The following is a 14,803-nucleotide window of genomic DNA, read 5'->3' as shown; positions in this document are numbered from 1 at the left end:
GAGGTGCAAAGGCGTTTAGTAAGGATAAGTTTAGGCTAATCCTACACTCTCAATAATTTTTTGATACGATTGTTACCAGCAGAGGTACTATGCAATTCTACCACTTCGGTAATATTTTATTACCTAAGGTTAATGTATAGAGGCTAAATCATGGTCAGGCCCAAATGCCAACACTCTGGTGATAATTTTTTTCTGAAGGAAATTTCTTACCCTCAGAAGACAACTTGTTACTGTAATGTTACCAAGAGGCAAAATTCCATAGTACCTCCGCCGGTAACAATTATATCATAAAATTATTGAGAGTTTTGTAAATTGTGAAATTTCTGAAGTATAGTAAAAACTTGTATCTATTACATAAATTGCGGCCGATTGCCGTCTGTGCACTGTTAGAAATCTAGCATTAAAATAATACCAAGCGGTATTCATATATAAGTCTACCAAACTGGAATTGATAAATGATATATATCATGTAGTAATAGCTCAGTTTTACCTTATAAGTTGCAAATTTTTACGGATCGGTGTAATTTTAATACCAAGCAGTAGCAAGTTTAATACCGAGAAATCAATGCCTGCCTGGCTATACCAGGTTTCTAACAAGTGTGGATGAAATTTACAATAAATAAATTAGCGAGCTAACTTTTCTCCGTAATCTTTGTCAAATAATGCAAATTTCGTATTTTTGTAGGCTGTTAACACTAGGGTTGCACCGAGTACTCGGCCGTTCGAGTACTCGGCCACACCGAGTACCAGTGAGTTTTTTAAAATTCAATGGAATTAGTATGTTCAATTAAATGTAGATTTTTTACTTAAAAACAACTTGGATACTATTTATTTGAGTTACCTTTAAGTAAAATATCTACCTTAATTGAACATATAAGTTCCACTGGAATTTTAAAAAACTCACTCTGCAGGCCGAGTACTCGGCCATGCCGAGTATACTCGGTACGGCCGAGTACTGGGTGAAACTCTCGGTGACACTTAAATAACAAAAATTAATATGCATGGGAGTTTAAGAAGCACTATATAGGTATTATCAACATAGGTGCATGATGATGACCTTAAAAGTAGTAAATTAAAGTGCCATAATACTTTGCCGAGTTAGGTTAGTGCCAAAACCTTAAAACTAGGCCGAGGACTCGGCCGAGTACTCGGTGCAACCCTAGTCAACACTTTTCCGACAAACCTTCAGTCACAAAATAAATTAGGGGCACAATTATTTATAAAAAATCATTACCACTGCGGTAAAACACCCACATTTTGAAAGACCTATGTATCAAATTATTTCAAACATTCTCGGGAAAAGCCAATGCACCTGTGATTACATTGAAATAACCAAACTTCGCTATATATCAAAATTGGAACTAAACCCTTACAATTTTTAATATTGTATAATTTTTACCTAATTTGCATGGATAATTTACGTAAATTGTGCAAACACAGTAAAATTACAAGCTACTTTTCCTTCGTAATTTTTGTCAAGTAGTGTAATATGGTACTTTTTTTAGAATTACGACTTGGCTATTTTCTTAATGATTTTTTGCGATTCTTATTGATTCTTATTTTCTTTTTGATAAGCAATAAATCGTTCCCACAGGGGTAAAAGCCACAGTCTGAAATTTAAATTTCCATAATGGATCTATTCGTTAGGTTTCGTGAGGAAAAGTTAAACAAATATGAAGTTTGGAACTAAACTCTTGCAATTTTTAATATCGAGACAATTAACGCAGTCGTTGGTAACATTGTAAATTCTGCAAGTTAGCAAATCTTCACAAAATTTTAGAAATATTTCTAAGGAAAATTAGCTTGTTTTTTTCTTAATTTACTTTACAAAACTTAGCACTGACTGCGTGATTTGTCTATATGTATTTATCCTGTGTAATTTCACAGCTTTCCTTATTTATCAACGATGGCGTGAATTTTCGCGTAATTTGCGGTAATGTAAATTATAGAAAAATTTTGTTATCTTTGGTTATTTTAGTGAAAAAAACACGTTAACCGCGCAACGTTTGTAAAACAATGGAATAAACTATTACAAACAAAATAATTAAACTCGGATGATTTGATCTATGCGAGGTTACGATAAATTTGTAATCTAACCTTCGCTTCGAAATTTTTTCAAGCGTGTAGAAATTATGAAGTTAACCTGTCATTTTCAAAAACTGGACAGCTTTTTGAAAATTGTGTTGGCGCAAAATATCGTGATTTTCGAAAATTTAGGCGCCCTATTTATTCGCAATTTTTAGAAAACGTATTTTTAACAGCATAACCCTCAAGAGACGACCTTGCCAGACCTTTCTACATTTACGTCACAAAATTTTAACAAAAATACTATTATGGCGTTCAACTATAGCTGATTTTTTCTGTCATCGAACGTTGTTTACGACGTTACAAAAACCAGTCTAAAAAGTTCTTTGCAAAATTTTTATCAGATAAATATGCATAAATAAATAAATATGTTAATATGTGTTATATTAATAAGTCAACCTATTATCGATTCCGTATTTAATTCATGAACTAAAAATACTCTAAACTTTAAAATTCTATTTAAATATGTTAATATTTTTAACGTTGTGACTAATAGATTTCAGAATAATTAATCAACTAATTTCATCTGAAATCTATGTCAGAGACATTGTGTCGAATTAAATCGTCACCCTGTGTAGTCAGCATTTATCTTTTCTATCAATTAAGTAAATAAGAATTTTATTTATTTTTAATACGACTACAAAATCACGCGATAATTTAAAAGTGTAGATTTAAATAATTAAATTGGTCAGGTTGGCAAAATTGAAAACACAAATTTTATTAAATTATACCGAAAACTTGAAAAGTGTGAGAAATTTGGACCTTATTCCATAAATGATTTCACAGGAGGGAGTTATTCGACCTTAAATTCACTCATTGTTCACAAGCTTTTTTGACAAATTAATGAAACACATACCTGATTTTTGTACGTTTACGATAAATTTGTAATCAAATATTTCATTGTAATGTTTTGTAGTGCATGTAAACCTTGCATATTTTAGAAGTATATAACAATTTACGAATTACGTTACAAAATCAGAGCGTATATCAATTAGCAAGATTATTTTGCGAACTACTTGCTAAAAGTAATGCAAAATGAGAAGTAATCCAAATATGCAAATTTTTCAAAATCTATAAATCTAAAAAGTGTAGACATTAATCTCCATTAATTGTAGGCTATTATACAATATTGGGTTATTTTGACGTCGGAAATAATTAATTTTAAGTAATCACCATTAAAAACAATGTATAAAGATCTTGATTTACTTTGTTTTGTTGTAAGTCGTACAGATTTTTTAAATATAATTTTTTCTTCAAGAACGGTGAGTTTACATAAAGGTCAATTTACCCAACTTGCCTTTGCATAACAACCATATTGCATAATTTTTATTGCATAGCAATCGTTCTACGTAACATTTAACGGAGTTAGATGTGAGTTTGGTAATAGGACTGGGCTGCAATATGCCAAGTTAGGTTTTACATAATTGATAGTTATGTAAGATGACCATTATGTAAAATGGTAGTTATATGCGCAGAAATTATGTAAAGTGACCGAAGACGTGCATAAAACATAAAATTAGATAAAAAAATGAAATATTTGAACAGTATTTAAATTAAAAGTAGTTTTGTACTTGTGGATAAAAATATGTCCTTTGTAAGCCCCTAATTACTCCTAATTTTCGAATAAATTTACAAATTTGAAGTTTCAAAAGAACTAACAATTTAAAAATACAAGAATCGCTATTGTAACGTTAGCTAATCCTGGCAACTAAAATTTACAAATTTTCTGTACTTTTTTGCATTTCTATTAAACCTATAATTTTTTTCAGAAAGTCCACAAATTCTTTAAAATTTACAGATGAAAAGTACATGAAACGCTCTTTAATAAGGGGTAGATAATCTTGACTCTTTCGCCATGGTAACCATGCTCTTCTTTTAATGACCTTTCTCTCATCTCCAGAGGACGGATATGTATTTACGATAAGCTGACCAAATTTATATGCATTTAATATTCATGAAAATGCCAAAATATAGACGAAATTGTATGAAAAAACCGTGAACAACAATTTTCTAAAAATGTATATTGTTCAATTTATTATTCAAATCCAAAGCTTATTTGTGAGCAAATTTCTGTGAGCAAAAGACATCGTCTCACATTGTTGAAATATTTACAAAATATATTGTAGACAGTAGACACATATTTTTGAGAAAAGAAATATTCAAAAAACAAAGTTTACGTATTTTTTAAATAATAGCGGAAACATGTCTGAAAACCTAGAAATATGTAACAATATGTAAAAAAAACATTTTGAAATTTTTGTAACCTATAAAATACACCACCGTCGGTCGTCATCAAATGAACAATTCGAAAATAAATACATATCCGCCCTCTGCATCTCTTCCCTCTTTCACTAATCGCGTCTCTTTCCTTCCTTCCTTCTTCTCATCATCTTTATCTTCATCATCATAATCATCCTTTAGCACATCCGCCAACCATCCATATCTCGCACAAACAGCTCTGCATGGACAAAGTCAGTGGCCGCGGGAGCTGTCGGGACATCTGGGGGCATTAACATTGTAGAATAGGGGGAAAGGGTTTATGTTCAAAAATTTGGGTTTCATTCAAAATTCATTACGATTTCTGACTGAAAATTTTCATACATATTCAGTCATTTTCGCTCAAATTCATTTCATTTCACTCCATCTGACTGCATTTCTTATTCCACCCCATGTATCAAGCTTAGAATGAAAAATGAAAGGAGTGAAAAATCCCCTCATTCATGTGAAATGAATGTGAAATGAATCATTCAGTCATGTTCATTTAAATGAAAAGAATTTCATGTTCATTCACTATCACAATCAGTCAAATGAATGAAGGTGAACAGGTATGCCTATAACATGGGCATATGATGGAGACATCGAACAATCGTGGGGACATCGTCCCCCTTTTTCCGCGGCCACTGCAACACAAAGTAACCCACTCGCCCACCCACCCAGCAAGGCAAGAACAAACATATTATCGCTTCTTCTTTTGTTCTGTTTCGCCTTTTCTCTTTGAATTAATGCAACAGCATGAAATATTTACTTAATGAATAGAATCATATTTTGACACGGGATACACATCCGAAAATGAGCACGTCGAATAATAATGCCAGGCAGCCAGAAGATCACATAATCCCGTTTTTTGTTTGTAGATATCTCTCTGTGTCTGCCGACGGCTGGAAGTGGGGGCATTATTAAAATGATGTGTAGTATGAAATTAAGCAGGGAGATGCAGGGTTCGGGGAAAATTTGCGGGGTAATTTTTCAAGGAATGTGAAAATTTATGTGATAAGGTTTTATTGGATTTTAAAATTGATGTGGTAAATTTTCAGAGAATTTTAAAATTGATGTGGTAAATTTGCAAGTAATTTGAAAATTGATGTGATAAGGTATTATAGAATTTTGAAAATTGATATGATAAGGTTTTATAGAATTTTGAAAATTGATGTGGTAAATTTTTAGAGAACTTTAAAATTGATGTGGTAAATTTGCAAGTAATTTGAAAATTGATGTGATAAGGTATTATAGAATTTTGAAAATTGATATGATAAGGTTTTATAGAATTTTGAAAATTGATGTGGTAAATTTTTAGAGAACTTTAAAATTGATGTGGTAAATTTGCAAGTAATTTGAAAATTGATGTGATAAGGTATTATAGAATTTTGAAAATTGATATGATAAGGTTTTATAGAATTTTGAAAATTGATGTGGTAAATTTTTAGAGAACTTTAAAATTGATGTGGGAAATTGACAAGTAATTTGAAAATTGATGTGATAAGGTATTATAGAATTTTGAAAATTGATATGATAAGGTTTTATAGAATTTTGAAAATTGATGTGGTAAATTTTTAGAGAACTTTAAAATTGATGTGGGAAATTGACAAGTAATTTGAAAATTGATGTGATAAGGTATTATAGAATTTTGAAAATTGATGTGGTAAATTTTCAGAGAACTTTAAAATTTATGTGGGAAATTTTCAGGAAATTTGAAAATTTATGTATGTGGTAGGTTTCCAAGTAATTTGAAAATTTATGAGATAAGTTTTCGCGGAATTTGGAAATTAATGTGATAAATTTTCACGGAAATTTCAACAAATATTTGTCTATGCACGTTGTTGTAATTAACATGAGAAGAATAGGATCACATACAAGGTTTAAATATTGACAGAAAATACAAAAAAACATGGTTAAATATTAAATTCCTTAAAAACATGGGGTTGCACGAAAAAAATATGGACGGTGAGAACACGAGGAAAAATTAAAATTCTTAAAAAACAAGAATTTATCTTTTGGTTTAGGGTTGGTTAGAAATTTGATAAATATTAAGTTTCCAATGAAAAAAACGCATTTTTAGGAACACATATGAAATAGGCAATCATTAACTTGACTTATACTCGATGTTTCCGGAATCAAAAATATTTAAATTATTTAAACAATTGTTATCAAATTTGAAATTTCTTAAAAGTCAATTTAAATTTTAAAAAATCAACTCAAAAAAGAACGGGCAACAAAAACCATGGTGTTTATCGAATCTGCGTATACTCTGAACTATTGTAAAAATGCAAAAAATATCAAAAACGACGTTTAACTTAACCATGAAAAAATATGCTTTTTTTGATTAATTTAATTTAATTTAATTTAATTTAAATAAATAAATGAAATAATCCGTAATCCAAAATTAAAAGCTCTATTTACAATTTTGAGAAATCGCACGCTATATGTAAATATTAATAATTTTCGAACAAAGAAAATTTTCGCAACCCTACTTTCACTCGGTTTTATTCTCTTGGCTAAAGTGAAAATACACGGGAAAACAAAAGACCGAGGAGAGAATGGATGTAGCGTAGCGAGTATGAAATATCCGTATTATTCGCCAATTCCGGGATGATGGGCTGTGCATAAAAGATGTCGCATTTTCCTAAAGTTTACAACACTCCAGACAAAAAAGTTATGTATGACCCGGGAAAAATCGCCCATGCCCATACTCAAAATAAGTTGGTAATAAAATAATCACCGCATAAGTACAAGGCTCTATCACGTTGGTAAAGAGAGGTAACAATAATTTCCTGGAAATTTAAAAATGTAGCGACCTTTCACTTCATAAATTTCTAACGGGAAGGCGTCAAATTTTGTAGTTTCGCGGAAATTTTTTGATTCCATTCGGTGACAAATCTTCACCAATATACTTTATCCAATGTCAAATAGTGACCACACGTGGTTACGATTTTATTACCAACATATTTTTTGTGCAGGTACATATATGCGTGGGAACTGGAATTCCACAAAAATAAAAGCCTCGGATTTCTGCATAGAAAAAACTTATGTCGTAAAACCTTATTTATGAAATTTCTTATAACGTGAGATACGACATGTGTTAGAAATCAAAATTTGGGGCAAATATGGAACACCATAAATACCACGTGCAAAAGTACAATTTTTTTTGCAAAATTAACCTTTGACATTTTTCAAAATTTCTGAAAAATTTCTCCCATCCTTTGTGCACTTCCCCAGGAGTAAAATTACACTCACATCGTCACCTGTGTATTGATTGCTTTGTTTATTTCATTACGTACTTTTCTTTCTTTCTTCTCTATTCTAATGCCACCCCAGTAGTTTCACTCCACTTGCGGCTGGTGAAAGTAGGTGAATATGATTTCATTTCACTCACTCTTCTCGTTTTTAATTAGTTAATTAATTATTACCTGGAGGTAATTTGAAATAACGAAGAAAATTATGAAGGACAGGAATAATTTATTAATAATTTGAAATGAAGTTTATTAACTGAAAATTTGTTTGCTGCCCAGGATCTGATTTTTTGGAAATATTTTTTGGGAGGTAATTTATGACGGAAATGATGAAATGGAATCGGATGGAATTAAGTGCAATAGAATCTGTGGTACAAGACGTCGTATAAATTATTCGAAAAAAATTGTCACCGGTTTCAAATATTGGCAATACTTCATTTTTTTAGAAATTAAAAAAAAAATGTTTTCTATTTATTTTCGAGGTCAACAAGCTTAACGAAAAAAAATTGTACTTTATTTCTTATGATTTACCAGGTTAGAGAATAAGATTGAGGCAATTCAAGCAGTTCTTGGAAACATTGTAAATTTTGTAAATTTACAATTTTCTGCAAAATTGTATAAATATTTTTGAATATAATTAGGTTACAAGTTTTTGTAAACTAGCTCAGATGAAGGGCGCCTTTTCATTTTGTAAAAATTTGTAAAATTATTTACAAAATTTACGAGTTTGCAATAACTGTGTGACGTGTTTACAACAAACCTATCTTAATTATTGTTCAATAGTTCAAAAATACTAAGATACTTTAAACGGCGTACTGCAGTCGCAAAATATTAAGTAAAATATAATATTGGATTGCAAATTCCTACTTTTACGCATTGTAAAACCTGTACAATCCCTAAACTTACAAAGTCGGCAATTAGCCACTATTATGTTCTACCGCCACTGGCCTGGCTATCTCTTTTAATTAGTAGTCTGGTTACCCCACAATGTACAAAGTTACAAACTTTTACAAAATTTTTTGATGGAAAATGTATCTAAATCTTACGAATTTTGCAAAGTTACCAAGGACTGTGTCTCTTAAGTACTTCAAAATTTGTAAAATCCGTAAACTTGCTAAAAGTACGAAGCTTTACAAAATTTTATAAATAGTAGCTCAAAACTTACGAATTTTACAAAGTTACCATAGAATGTGCGAATTGCCACAATATTAATTCCTGGTTGTATTTAACTTCTCAATTTCTAAAAATTGTGGTATTTTATTATTTTTGCTTACCAGATTATGTCCGAGATTCACATTTTTTCAGACATATTTTCTGTTTGGGTTTTTCGTGAAAAAAAGATTTTTCATTCCATCCGACTTTCACTTTGTCTTAATTTCCCCGCACTACTTTATTGTTGACATGACAATATATATATGGGAATGAAAAAAATGTCCAGTTATTTATATCCCTGCACCAACCAACTTGCTCGTCTTTCTTTCAGTGTCAAATTGAAAACAACAACTTTCTCCACTTTTGGAAATCCAGTCCATTCCGACACGTTCAAAATTTTTCAGAAAAGAAACATTCTATTTTACTTGTGGAACTTTTACTTTTCCGTTTTTACACTTTTCCTTAGATTTATAAAATAATGTCGGTTTACTTTAACCAGGCAGTAACTTTTCGAAAATCCTTCCAAATCCGACACTTTTCAAAGTTTTTCAAATTTGAAACTTGTATTTCATTATTTCTCTTTGAATTTTCACAAATCTAAGAATTTCAAATTTTCTCCTCATTTAGACAAAATTAACCTTGAGTTCATTTATACTTTCACCAATGACACATTTTCTATTAAAAATCCAACACTTTTCAAATTTCTGACAAAAATCTGAAATATTACACACAGTTCTTTTTCAGTTGTCCTTTAACTTTCACTTTCATCCACGTTGTTACACCCACACAAATCTCAACTTATTTACATATTCAGACAAAAGCCTTGAGTTTATTTGTACATACTTTCGCCACCCAGTTCCACACTTCAAATTTCTGTCAAATTTCAATTTCTTCCCAACTTTCACCCAGTTTTTCGGTCACTTTCCTTTCATGAATTGTTACACCCACACAAATCTCAGAAACTTATTTACACTTTCACCACCAACTTTCTCTCCTTACAAAACAAAACCTCAATAATTTACACAGTTTACATAACTCAGTTTACATAAGTCCGAACTTATCCGTCTGTCTGTCTGCCTCAGTCACTCCAAAATTTCTGAAATATTTCAATTTCCTGTCAACTTTCACTTTAAGTTTTTAAATTTCCTCAATGTCACACCCACACACAAATCTCAGAAACTTATTTATTTACACTTTCACCACCAACCAACTTTCTCTCGTAACAAAACAAAACCTTAATACATAATTTGCACAGTTTACACAAGTCCTCGTTCCAACTTATCTGCTCAATCCGGGAAGAAGCAGTTGTCCCATCCCTGGTGAACTTCCAACTGACACGAATCTCTTCGAGGGAGCAAGGATATAGTGAAAGTACGGACGAACAAGGAGGCAAAATGCAGACCAACCGCAATAAGTAAAACATCGGGCACGGCTGGTCTGGTCTAACTTTCGCCTCCACAAAACGAGAACGAGACTCCTCGTGGAGCTTCGTCGCGTTGGGAAGGGGAAAGCAAAGTGGGTCTCATGTTGGGAGAAACAGCAGTAGTCGTGTATTCTCAGAGAGTGAGGCAAAACAGGGTTAGAAAGGAGAGGATGGGGGAAAATTTGGAAATTTTGGTTTGTGTAAAAAAAATTTGATTTTTTTGGAAAGTGATGTTGCCAATAATCGAGTATTCTGAGAGAGAGTGGAAAGTAGGATGGTGAAAATTTGGAAATTTTATTTGGAACAAAAAAATTTTGGGGGGTAACGTTGCCAATTTTTTCGGAGAGTCACGTTGCCAATTTTTTTAAAGTAATTGTGGTATTTGTTATGCTTTTTAGAGATTTTTTAAATCCAATAAATCATGAGTATCGATTAGATAACAGATCTATTTATTCCACCTTTTTTAACGTAATTAGCTATTCTGTAAAATAAAAATTACATTATCGACGTCAAACTTGAGCCAGAAAATGGTTTTAAGTTTATAAGTAGGTTTTGAGTAGGAGAGCAAAGTGGGGTTTCGCGTGGGGAGAAACAGCAGTAGTCATATCTTTAGAGAGTAAAGGGGAGGGGGACACATAATGGTAAAACTTTTTCAAAATTTGATTTTGAATACAAAATTTGAAAAATATTGTTTCAATCAAAATTGTTACTTTTTTGGAGAGGGAGGTTGCCAATTTTTTTTAATCAGCGGTAAAAAATAATTTTAGTCTTTTATTCCTTGGTTTAAAGATTCTTTTTATGCAATAATTAAACCATGGACCTTTTGCACCTATTTCGTTTTACAAAGTTATTCAGTTAAATCGAAATCACGTTATGGACGTCGATCTAAGGAAACGTTTTTTAGTTTTTTTATTATTACAAATTTCAAGTTATTTATTAATTTGGGACATAAATCTCTGGAAAAATCTTTGTTCATTCGACTACAGTAATATATATAGTTTAGTATTTTTCGTAAATAGTGGAACAGAAATAACTCTGTTTAATTTCACTTTACGAAAAAAATACTTCACAATTTTCGCGTACAAATTTCCGATTTTTATATTTCCTTCCAAGTATGAAGTACAAGCACAAATTTTGATAGAAGAATCATATCTAATTCCAAACCAATACTTATTCAACAATTTGAAAATCAAGTTATGGACGTCAGTCTTCTTGGAAATTTCGTTTTATCATGTCATTTTACTTATTTGGTGTGTATAAACTGCGCAAATTTCGCTAATTGTACATCAAATTAAGCAGTACTTTCTACTAATGAAAGTTAAAGTGTAATTTTATTCCCTTCTCAGCAAAAATGAAATTTTTTAGTTTCAAATTTCGCACTTCAACCTTGTCACACAAGTTTTTCCAAAAATATTCCAAAAAATCTACCTAAATTTTTATAAGCTCTGACCACCAACCAAATTGTTTAAAATCTATCCAATTTTATTCAGCGTAAAAAAATATCTACTTCCCAATCATTTCCTTTAGGACAAGAAATTGAAGGAGATCTAAAAAATTTTATAAGGTTTTCCATATTTTAGAATGTTTTTGAAATGGCGTATAAATTTAATTCTAACAAGTTTTTAAATTTTATTAAATTATTCGTGTGTACAAAAATGCGAATAAAATTATTCGCATACATAACAATTTACCCCCAGAATTAGCACATTCTTAGAAAACTGGTAGGTAGTAAATCATTACTCACTAGACTGCATACTTACCTATATGACTTTACCGGCACTGGTAATAAATGACATCACCGTTTAGTAATGTTGTGGTAATAAAAAATTTACCACTCAGAAATAAACTACTGCCAATCTGGTAAGAAGTTATTATCAAATCAATACCAGCACGGAGGAGTGTATACCACATTTTTAAAATTGTTCCGGTAACAATATTTGTACTCAGGTCAGTAATGATTTATTACCAGTTTTCTAAAAATGTACGTAATAATTTTCCCACAAAATTTCCAACAATTTTTTTCATCTTCTCGAATTTTCTCCACCAGCGGAACCCTGTCCATTCCGCTGGTATGCTGTTTCTTCTCGTCTTCTTGCTCGCCTCTAATGTGAAAAAGTAGTACGACGACGAGTTGCATTGCAGTTTGGAGTCGAGGAAAGGAGGGAATTTGTTGGGAATATGGAATTAGAATGGAAAGCGAGTAGTGGAACCAGTCGACCAAACCGACCGCTTTACAAACTAGGCACACACAGAGAAAGTTTTACTCTTTACAGCCAAGTTTCCTCCGTCCACCAGATAACGGCCCAGAAGAACAAGTACACACACAAAACTCAAAGCAGGGATATGTTTACGGTGAGGGTGGGGCGTGTACGTGTCGTGTGGTAGGAAAAAGACGGAGGGAAAATTTCTGTGAAGAATTAAAAATAAAAAAAGGAAAAATTTAGATATAAAAATTTACTCTTGCCAGAAAAATTTTAAAATAGCACGTTTTCTCAATTTTTTGAATCCTTGCTACAAGCTAATTTTCTAATTTCTTGTAAGGCCAAATTTTGTAGCTAATTTGTTCGTGAAAATTAAAGAAAATAAAACAACGAGGAAAAATTTCGATTTTTTAAAAATACACTTTCACTCGAAATTTTGTACAAATTATGCGTTTTCTCAATTTTTTTAACTCCTTGTCGTAGGTTTTTTTCTATTATCTTCTTCAAATAAGTACAGATTTTGTAGCTAATTTGTTCGGGGAAATTTTTGTAAATAAAATAAAAAGCGGAAAAAATTCGATAAAATAAATCCACTTTCGCCAGAAATTTTTTAAAGGTACAGATTTTCTAAATTTTTTAAGTCTAAATTTTTTAATTTATTGTCCACTTCAAACGAGTACACATTTTGTATTCAATTTATCCGGAAAAACTTCTAGAAATAAAACAAAACACGGATAAATTGAAATTTTATTAAAAAACCTTCTTGCACCAGAAACTTTAAAAATTACGTAATTTCTCAACTTTTAACTCCTTTTTCCCATCACTTTTTCAATTTTCCTCTTTGTACAATTTTGTCCCTAATTTTTTCCCATGCATGAAATTAATTTTTTTTCTACTTTTTTATGTCACAAACTTTCTCCCCCGCTTTTCTATCTTCCTGGCTCATTCTTAACCCCAAAATTCGAACCCTAAACTACTGCACTTTCTTTCTCGGCTTTCCAGTTTACATGCATGTCTCTCGTAGGAATCTGGTCTGGCCTTGTTTTAAAGTCCTCAAATCTTGTTTAAATTTTTCTCTTTAAACAAATACAAATTTTGTAAATAATATTTGCTGGAAAAATTTCTTTAAAAAAAACGGGAAACTTAATTTTTTTTAGTCTACTTTCACCAGAAATTTTATAAGATTACATTTTTAACTGTAATTACCATCAGTTGTTATTTTATTTTCCCTGATGTATAATTTTTCTCTTGATTAAAATAAATTTCTGTAATGAATAAAAAAAAAACGGAAACTTAATTTGTTAGTCTACTTTCACTAGAAATTTTATAAGATTACATTTTTAACTCCCTACCATCAGTTTTTTTATGTATAATTTTTCTCTTGATTTAAATGATTTTTTTCACGTTTTTTATGTCACAAACTTTCTCCCTCTCTCAGCGAATACTTCCTGGCTCATTCTTAACCCCAATTTCGAACCCTAAACTACTGCACTTTCTTTCTCCGCTTTCTCCGTTTGTCTGCATGTCTATCTGTCTCTCGTAAGAGATGGAATCTGGTCTGGCCTTGTTTTCATGCCCGGATTTTGCATCTCTCTAGTCTGCCCAAATTTTACACTCGGCAACTTTCCCTTTCTTTCTTCTTCTTCTTCTTGAGCGTAAATGTAAATACAAATTTATTCCAAAAAAATATACGGAAGAAGAAAGCAATCTGTCGCATTTTATTCCCGCATGTTCTTTTCTACACGAAATTTGTTTACATATGGGTGAAAATTGGGCCAAAATGAAAATAAATGGTTCAATTTTATACAAATAGGGCAATTTTGGGCAGTAGAGATTTTAGGGAAAGTGTGGACGAAGATGTGTTTATTTTACCCTAAATTCTGTCGAATAAGCTACTTTTTTGGAGGCTTTCTCTTCTCTGGAGCTGGAGCCAATATTTTGGGGAAAGAGAAAGTTCGTACTTATCAGATGGGCATGAATGAAATTGGGAGAAATTCATTTCTTGCAAGAGCAGGGGTTTGGGGAAGATTTAAGAAATATATATATTTACCATGAACTTTTAGAAAACTGGTATTAAATCATTGATGACCGGAGTACATATATATGTGACTCTACCAGCACTGGTAATGACTAATGATGGGCATTACCGTTTATGTAATGATGTTATTTAGTAATGTTGTGTGGCAATGAAGAACTTACCACCCAACTTACCACTTTACATATGCCTGATCCTGTTGGACAGATAGATGGACGTGCAGAATCCTCAAAAACCGTATGAAATACTAAATAAACCCTCATAAACGAATATAAGAAAGTAGCGTCTGACCGATTCAAATTTCCTTTACAAAACGACAATTATACGTTTTTAACCTTTCAACTTATCCTCACAATCATAGGGTCTAAAGCATTGATGTCGTTTAATTCGTGGTGAAATT

The 14,803-nt window shown here is 31.5% G+C and overlaps 1 protein-coding gene across 1 annotated transcript in view; it reads right to left on the bottom strand.

The window, feature by feature from the left end:
* The window catches only part of LOC110860865, a 57,206-nt gene extending 46,866 nt beyond the window's left edge, over positions 1-10,340 (bottom strand). The window contains exon 1 of the mRNA XM_035860695.1: positions 8,867-10,340. The gene's annotated coding sequence lies outside the window, so the exon portion shown is untranslated. The remainder of the gene's footprint in view (positions 1-8,866) is intronic.
* Between the last annotated feature and the right edge of the window lie 4,463 nt (positions 10,341-14,803).

This window comes from Folsomia candida, unplaced genomic scaffold (genome assembly GCF_002217175.1).
Source record: "Folsomia candida strain VU population unplaced genomic scaffold, ASM221717v1 Fcan01_Sc035, whole genome shotgun sequence".
In the NCBI taxonomy this organism is placed as follows: domain Eukaryota; kingdom Metazoa; phylum Arthropoda; class Collembola; order Entomobryomorpha; family Isotomidae; genus Folsomia; species Folsomia candida.
The sequence above is the reverse complement of the archived record's forward strand: the minus strand, read 5'-3'. Positions and strand labels throughout refer to the sequence as shown.